The sequence below is a fragment of the Silene latifolia genome, chromosome 1 (genome assembly GCF_048544455.1).
Source record: "Silene latifolia isolate original U9 population chromosome 1, ASM4854445v1, whole genome shotgun sequence".
In the NCBI taxonomy this organism is placed as follows: domain Eukaryota; kingdom Viridiplantae; phylum Streptophyta; class Magnoliopsida; order Caryophyllales; family Caryophyllaceae; genus Silene; species Silene latifolia.
Window position 1 is genome coordinate 118769093 of NC_133526.1, and position 8258 is coordinate 118777350.

Sequence of the window (8258 nt, forward strand, 5' to 3'; positions counted from 1 at the left end):
AAAAAGTTGAAATCCCCAAAGAACTCATCGTAGATAGGATTCTACACTCCTTGTCTAAGGTCAAGGCATATGTACAATTCCGGGTGAATTTCAATATGCAAGACAAGGATGTGTCTCTTGAGGAGTTGCACAAGTTACTTGTGCAAGCCGAGAGGGACATGGGGTTAAATGTGAACCCTCCCAAGGATGTGCTTAACATAAGCACAAAGAGTAAGGGGAAGTTCAAGAAGAATGGGAGAAAGGGCAAGAAGCAAGCTCCCACATTCACCAAAGCTAAGTCTTGTGAAGCTAGCACCTCCAAAGTCAAGAAGGGTCCTCTTGATAAGTGCCATTATTGTAATGGCATGGGACATTGGAAAAGAAATTGTTCCAAATACCTTGGTGATATCAAAGCTGGAAAGATCACTCCAGTAGGTAAATGACTAACCTTCTTTTATGTTTCTAAATTCAACTATGGTATTATGATGCAAAGTTGTGATAATGTATCTCCCTTTTTATTGTAAATAGGGCCTCCACCAAGCAAAGACAAAGGAAAAGAAAAGCAAGCATAAGAAACCATGAAGAAGCTAAGGATAGCTTTTATGGAGCTTTGTTTTTCATTGTCTTATTTTAAGTTATGTTTTGAATTTTTAGAACTTTAAGTTTCCGTGTTTGACATGGAAAGGTATTTTGGATAATGAGTTGTATTTTGGATGATGGTGACTTGGTTTGCAACCCAAGTCACCCATTTTATCATTTATCCTTTTAATGTTCTAAATTTCATCTTTAAAATGCTTGCGTTTTGAAACATAAGATTATTCACTTAAAGTGATCTAATAGACAAATATAATGACCGGTTTCATTATATGTCCACATGCTTAAAGCTTGTGTATGATCATTTATGAAGCGATTTTGAGTCTATGAACTCTCTTGAGGTATGTCAATCACCAAATACACATATGAATTAAATAACAATTAGTCTACCCATGAGGTAGTTCTCCTTATAATTCAACATCATTAATTTGTGTCTCATATGCTATCTTTGAATCTATAGTGTATTTATTCTAAAGATAGAGTGGGAGAAAAATGAGGACACAACTCACAAGGCAAGATAAAATTGTGTACTTGTGTATATGAAGATCTACGCAAGAGAGAATGATTTGAATAAAGGTATATCTATTCACATAGTATACCGAATAGATGAGATCTATGGTCTCAAGTTAATTCTATATGACTAAAGAGACCAAATGTAGTTAAAATAAGAGTTTATTCTCAAGATAACTACACGAGGAGACCAAAGAAAGTTTTGGAAGAAAAATGACTAATGTAAAGTCTTAACGGGTTTTTTACTAAGTTTATGAAGCATTTGACCAATAGTTTCAATCATGAGTTTTACTTAAGAGCCTAAATGAATCAAAGTAACATACTAGTTATGATCAATATCAAGTTGCAAAATTGATATTCTGATATCTTCTATAGCCAACGTTTTAACCATACAAATGTCGTTTCTTAACCTCCCTATGAAATGGTTAAATCTCCTTCCAAAAGGGTATTTGCGAGGGACGTATTCTAAATATTATTTGTATTTGAATATTGACATTGCTACACATCATTATGATATGAGTGTGTTAGAGATTTATAATCTCTTTCCGTAAGGTTGAGACAAGACCACTTCAAAATAGGCATTTTGAAAGGATATGATGGGACATATATGGTTTTATCCTAGTAACTTGGAGAGGCAATTTATATTTATATTCTTGACAAATTTCGATTGAGAAGTCAATTTCGAAATATGTAGAATTGAGTGGGAGTTAAGAAATTCTCATGTGAAGACATGGAATTTAGTGGGAGTTATCATCTTTTGAATTTTACGACTCATCACTCATTAAAGAATGACGAGCTAATGCCTTCTTTCATAAAGAAGCCTTTGAGTTTTCAATTCTGGATGAAAATGGACAATGATGAATCCAATTGCATCAGGGATGTTGGATTAGTATTAAGAAATACACATCACATCAACATACACATAGGTTATTCATATGAATGAAAATGGGATTACCATTAGCAATCATGGTAGTTCATTGAACCCGAGGATTTTTGATCTCATGATTATTAGTAACTAATGTTTCCGCCATTAGAATAATCATGTACATGTCCAATTTTGAATCATATGCATAAGAGCATGATGATTGATTGGTAAGCCATAATAGAAACGTCATGAATTCTCGAGTAGAATCCGATGAGCGATTTCAGTGTTTGACGGAATGTTCTATTGTGTTTCAAGAAGTTGCACATATTATAGAAAACCCGAGCACACATGAGGATTTATGAGAATCCCAATTCTTTCAAGCCTAGAAAGAGAAATGAGAAGTTTTTGGATAGATGCTTGGTTGAATAAGAGGTTATTCAATAACAATCTTTCCTAGTAAGAGCTAGGACTTATGAGAAGTGCTAAGCTAAATAATCTTGTTAATTGTTACAAGGTTCTACAAGACATATACCTAGTGCATTGTGTGTGGATGAAATACTTGATCGGTGCAAGTTGTATTATTCATCGCAAATTCGTTCGTTATGAGATGATCGATAAGGAAGTTCTTTCAAGATAAAGAACCGAAACCAAGGTCGAGAACCTTGATGTGTACTTGGTAAGATTCATGCTATGAGAGAGAACATGAATGTGAAGGAAATTGCAAGTGCAAGAAGTTTGAACACATGGACACATGGGATGTTAAACTTCTATTGCAATCAATGAGTGTTTACACTTATGATAAACATCACAAGGTTGTAATATGATATAGACTACCCGGGTGTGACGTCGACATTTGTCGTTTGAGTTATTATTAACTCACCTTGAACATTGTTATATCCAAACGGGTTGTAGAGACAATTGAACCCCGTTAAAGTGAACATGGATTAACATTGTTTTTGCCCATAGTTACTTATATGAGGTGACGTCTTGAAGTGACTAGAGTGTGATGCGATTGATGGCAAGTTCAAGTGCCATAGAGTCATGTGAGATGACTAGTCGATCACATAGGCGACGTGTTAGGAACATTTTGTCGGGCCTAATGACCGCTTATAGAGTTCTCGCAAATTTATATAGCCTGGTCGTGGCGAGAGCTACTATAGTATTCAAATGAGTCGATTCTTTTGACTAAAGACTATTCGCCTAAGATGGCACGGTTTTAGATTAACTTTGATTTGTGTTACTACGACCTTCGTAAATGGGGTCAAATGGGCATACTTTGGGTTATGATGGTCAAGTGGCTAGCCAAGGGAATGAGTGCGATAGGAATTGTCCACCCTTTGTCAGGGTTATAACAATATCTCAGGGCCACTCGAGGAGTAATGAATTGGAAATGCGTGGCCACGCTCGGAAAGTATCTATGACAGATAAGTCCGGTCAATCAGTTATTCTCCAGATCGAGGAAACCACTCTCGATATGATCACTTGCAAGTACGACCTGAAAGACACCTTGCATTGAGTGGGAGATAGTAATAGGACAAGAGAATTGGTGACGCACACTTGTCGAGGACAAGTGGGAGATTGTTGGAATATGTGTCCTCCGACAATAATGCGATCACGACTGTTGATCATGATGATCACATGTTTAAGTCTCATTAAAATGAATACAATTGGGAAGTAATATTGTTACTCAAACTGGTCAACATATATCGGTAATGATTGGCTGACTAGAGTTTGACATTACTGTCGTGTGACGGTGGTGATCAGTTGACCCCCTAGGTCATACCTAAAGGGCAACACTCTTAATTGATTATTTAATTAATCGTATAATGTTACGAGTTAATTAAATTACTTGAAAATTGACGGACGATTTTGGAAGTAAAATTTACGTATCATATTAAAATGTGATTAAATAAGATACGGTCTGAGTAATTAAATTGTATAATTACTCGGATAAAATAAATTGTTTAATGTAACAATTAAATTTGAATGAATTGTTATAAATACAATCTGTTGTGATTTATAAATGGTAAAATTTTTTGGCACAAGTAATTATGATATTACTAAGTCAATTTTTGTATGTGACGTATTTTTATTAATACGTTGATTTTTAATATGTTAAAAATACATAACAAATATATGTGACATATGACATGTAACATATAGACAATTGACAAAAATAATATGGATTCCATATTACCAAATGGGCCGAAAAATAGAGGGATTTAAGCTAATTATATGTTGTTTGTAATTAGTGGAAAACACAATGATTAAAGGCAACCCTAGCCATGCATACCTATTGTTCCTTGTGAAGAACAATTTTTTCATGCATTGGCTCCCCTTATGTCCTCCTCTTACACGGTTTGGAGAAGCACAATGCCATCATTGTTTTTCCTATAATTTTCACCTAATAACACTAAAATGTTTTAGTGTATTCATTCTAATTCCATCATCAAATATAGAGATTTCTAGTGAGATAAAATCCTCTCTTCTTCTCTCTTAAAAATCCGAAATATTCAAAGTGTTAATAATATTTTGGTTCAATTTTCTACCTTTGATTAATATTATAACTAGTATTTGTAATATTAATTATATTAAGAGGAGCCTTGGGTATAATACATAGGGAGAGATCTTACACTTAGATCTTTATTCTTCCATTGGAAAAGCTCAAGAACAAGAAGAGAAAGGTGATCTCTCTTGTGCCCTAATAGCCGAAATCTACTATGTAAGGACATGATTTCTCCTCTATTTATATTATTGTTTGCATGCATAAGATCCGTTTTAATTTTATGACAAATTAGTTTAGACATATATGAGTATGTTTTATGTATATGAATCTACATTTCCTTCAGTGACTATGGATGTAACAAAGTATAATAGAAGAGTTTTAAAGTAAAACTCGAACGACAAATGCGATTATCGACATCACACTCGGGTAGTCAATACAATATTACAACCTTGTGATGTATATCATAAGTGTGTAAACACTAAACGCTTGCAATATGAGTTTAACATACCATGTGTCCATGTGTTCAAACTCTTGAATTGCATTTTCCTTTATATTCATGTTTGTTTCACATAGCATGAACCTTACCAAGTACACATCTAGGTTCCCAACCTAGGTTTAGGTTCTTTATCTTGAAAGAACTTACTTGTTGTTTATCACATAACCAATGAATTATGGTGGATGATATAACTTGCATTTGGTCAAGTGTTCTACCAGCTCGCAATGCACTACGTTTTGTTGGGTCTTGCAACAATTGTCAAGATGATTAGCCTAGCACATCTCATAAGTCCTAGCATATTAAAAAATACTAGTTTTAAGTAACTTCTTACTATAACTAAGTATCTTTTCAAATTCTTATTTCTCCTTTTAGCTTGAATAGCTGAGGATTTTCATAAATCTTTACGCTTTTTCGAACTTCAAAATGTGCAACTTTTTGTCACATTACAGAGTGCTCTGTCAAACACTAGAATAGCTCATTAGTTCTTCTTGAGAATTCATGACAATTCTTCTATGGCTTACCAATGACACATCATGCTCTTTAAGCATATGATTCAATATAGGACATGTGCATGATTATTCTAATGGCGGAAACATTAGCAATCTCTAATCATGTGATCAACCATTCTAAGGTTCAACGAATGACCATGACTGCTTATGGTAATTCCATTTTCATCGATATGAATAACCTATGTTTCTCGTTGATTTGATGTGTATATCTCAATACCTATCCAACATCTCATGATGTGATTGGACTCATCATAGTCCATTTTCATCCAGAATTGAAAACTCAAATACTTCTTTGTGAAAGATAGTACTAGCTCGTCATTCTCAATGAGTAATGAGTTATAAATTTTTACAAGATGATTGCTCCCACTAAATTCCATGTCTTCACATGATAATTTCAAACTCCCACTCAATTTCACATGTTTCGAAATTGACTACTCAATCGAAACATTTCAAGAATTGAAATACATTTTGCTTTGCCAAGTTATTAAGATAAAACCAAATATGTTCCCAGCATATCCTATTTTGAAAAGGTTTCAGTCTTAAACTTATGGAAAGAGATTTTGATCTCTAACTCATTCATTTTAAAATGATGCGTAGCAATGTCATTATTTAAATGTGAATTTCATTTAATACACGTCCTTCTCAAAATATTCTTTTCCGGAAGGAGGTTTAACCATTTCATTTTCATAATGAGGTTACGTAATGACACTAGCGTGGTTAACAATTAACTTAGCTTTTGTAGATATCGTGTAATACTCCGTATTTTATATTACTATTTAAGTCGGGTTAATTGTTTAGTCGATAATTACGTTATGTTATTTTACTTGACTCGTGTTGTATCGTAAGATCGAGTTGTTTCGTAAGTTATTGAGACGGGTTTACATGGCATTCGAGATGTGAGCTAACCCATCTACTCTCGACCCATTGGAGTTTACCCAATAACATGTTTAACCCAACACCCAACATCATGTTTTAACCTAATTCTTAACCTAATGTTACCCTAACACTACACAACCCTCATCTCACCCTCCTCCCTCCTTTTGACGCACACCAACACACACACACACGATCCTTTCATTTGATTGAAGATTGCTCATCGATTCCAACCTAATTCGATTCCCTGTTTGTAAGTCGATTTAATCCCATTGTTTATACTGTTTTAATGTCGTTTTTTTCGAAAAGTTTGAAAAGAGAGTCCTATTTATTTGATGTTTAGTTTATGCATATAAAATCTCATAGTCAAATTCTTTGTGGTTTGTCCTAGGTGATTTATTTATGAACATGTCGCTGAAAAGTCCGCGAATCTGATTTGGTTGTGGAAAATGATTTGAAACCTTAATTTTTATGTCGATTCAGTTATGAGGCTTATTCATACATAATCTTTGTATAGTTTAGATGATAATAGGATTTGGAATTTCTGAAAAATAATGTTTTAAACTCGTTTTATGAATCAATACTTTTTATGCGACGGTTTCTGTCAGTTTTTGGAAATCAGTCTGAAAACCCTTGATAAGTATGGAATTTGGGAAAAACACGTTAGATATAATTTGTAGCTAAGACTCATGGGGTTCCAATTCAATTGGCTTTGTATCAATTTGATTTTTCTGGAATTAGTTATGTATTTTATTCCGAGTCTGTCATGTGCTGGAAAATCAGGAAAAATCGTGTTTGTTCTTTAAGTTGATATTCCTATTAAGTTATGATGATCCTAGGTTATGTGCATGATTATTTGATTGAGTAGGTGGTAATTATATATAATTATGTTATGTAGGTGATGGATATGTGAAGGTTCATAATTGATTGCTTGTGTGAGCTTGGATTGCGAAAAGGTAGGGAAATACACTTGACTTCTTATCGTGTTGTTGAATTGTGTTGACTTGTTTGTGTTTCATATGACCAAATTGTGAGCGTGACTTGATTCGTGGTTGTTGATTACGCTATGATATGGTTGACTGAATTGTTCGTGTTGAGTGTGTTATCACAACATTTGTTAGCTGGCATGATTTCATTCATTGATATACATATTGTATTGCATTGTTCACTGTTGAGCATTCATATGCATTGGAGATGGAGGATGTTTTGGTGATGTGGTGTGGTGATGATGATGTTGTGATAAGGCCCAGGCGGGTTCTGCAGGACTTGCCCTGGTGTCCTCAACAAGGAGTGGCGGATCGACTACGGTCGATATATATAGTCTACCGGGATCGGTATGGTCAGGTTGTCCGGGTTATGAGTTATGAGATATGAGTTATGAGATATGAGTTATGAGATATGAGTTGAGATGGAGATGGAGGTGACGGAGGAGCATGCATATCATATTTTGTTGTTTCATTGTTTTCCCTACTCAACCTCGTGGTTGACCCTGTGTATTCGTGAACACCTGTGATGACCCAAATATTGGCGAGCAGACTTGACAGTTTTAAGAGATAGAACGGGAGCTTGGTGGGCGTGAGACACTGGATCAGAAGACTTAGTAGCTAGATCATCATCTAGAAGACTTTCACTTTTATTTATGTTAGTTCTTTGTAATTTGACGTAAAAGAGGTTTTGTAATAATTAAGTTAAAGACATTATATAATTTTTGCCTTGGAGTTTAATTTGTTATTCACTACCTCGGGAAACCGAGATGGTAACAGTCCGGTTTATTAGGGAATGTCTTGCTAAAGGCTCCCTCATAAATTGGGGTGTTACAAAGTGGTATCGAGCGAACGATCCTCGTGCCTAAACCAATGAACCCAATGAACATAGGAAGTGTCTAAATAAAATGAACCCCTGGGAATAAACTGTTAGGAGCTCACG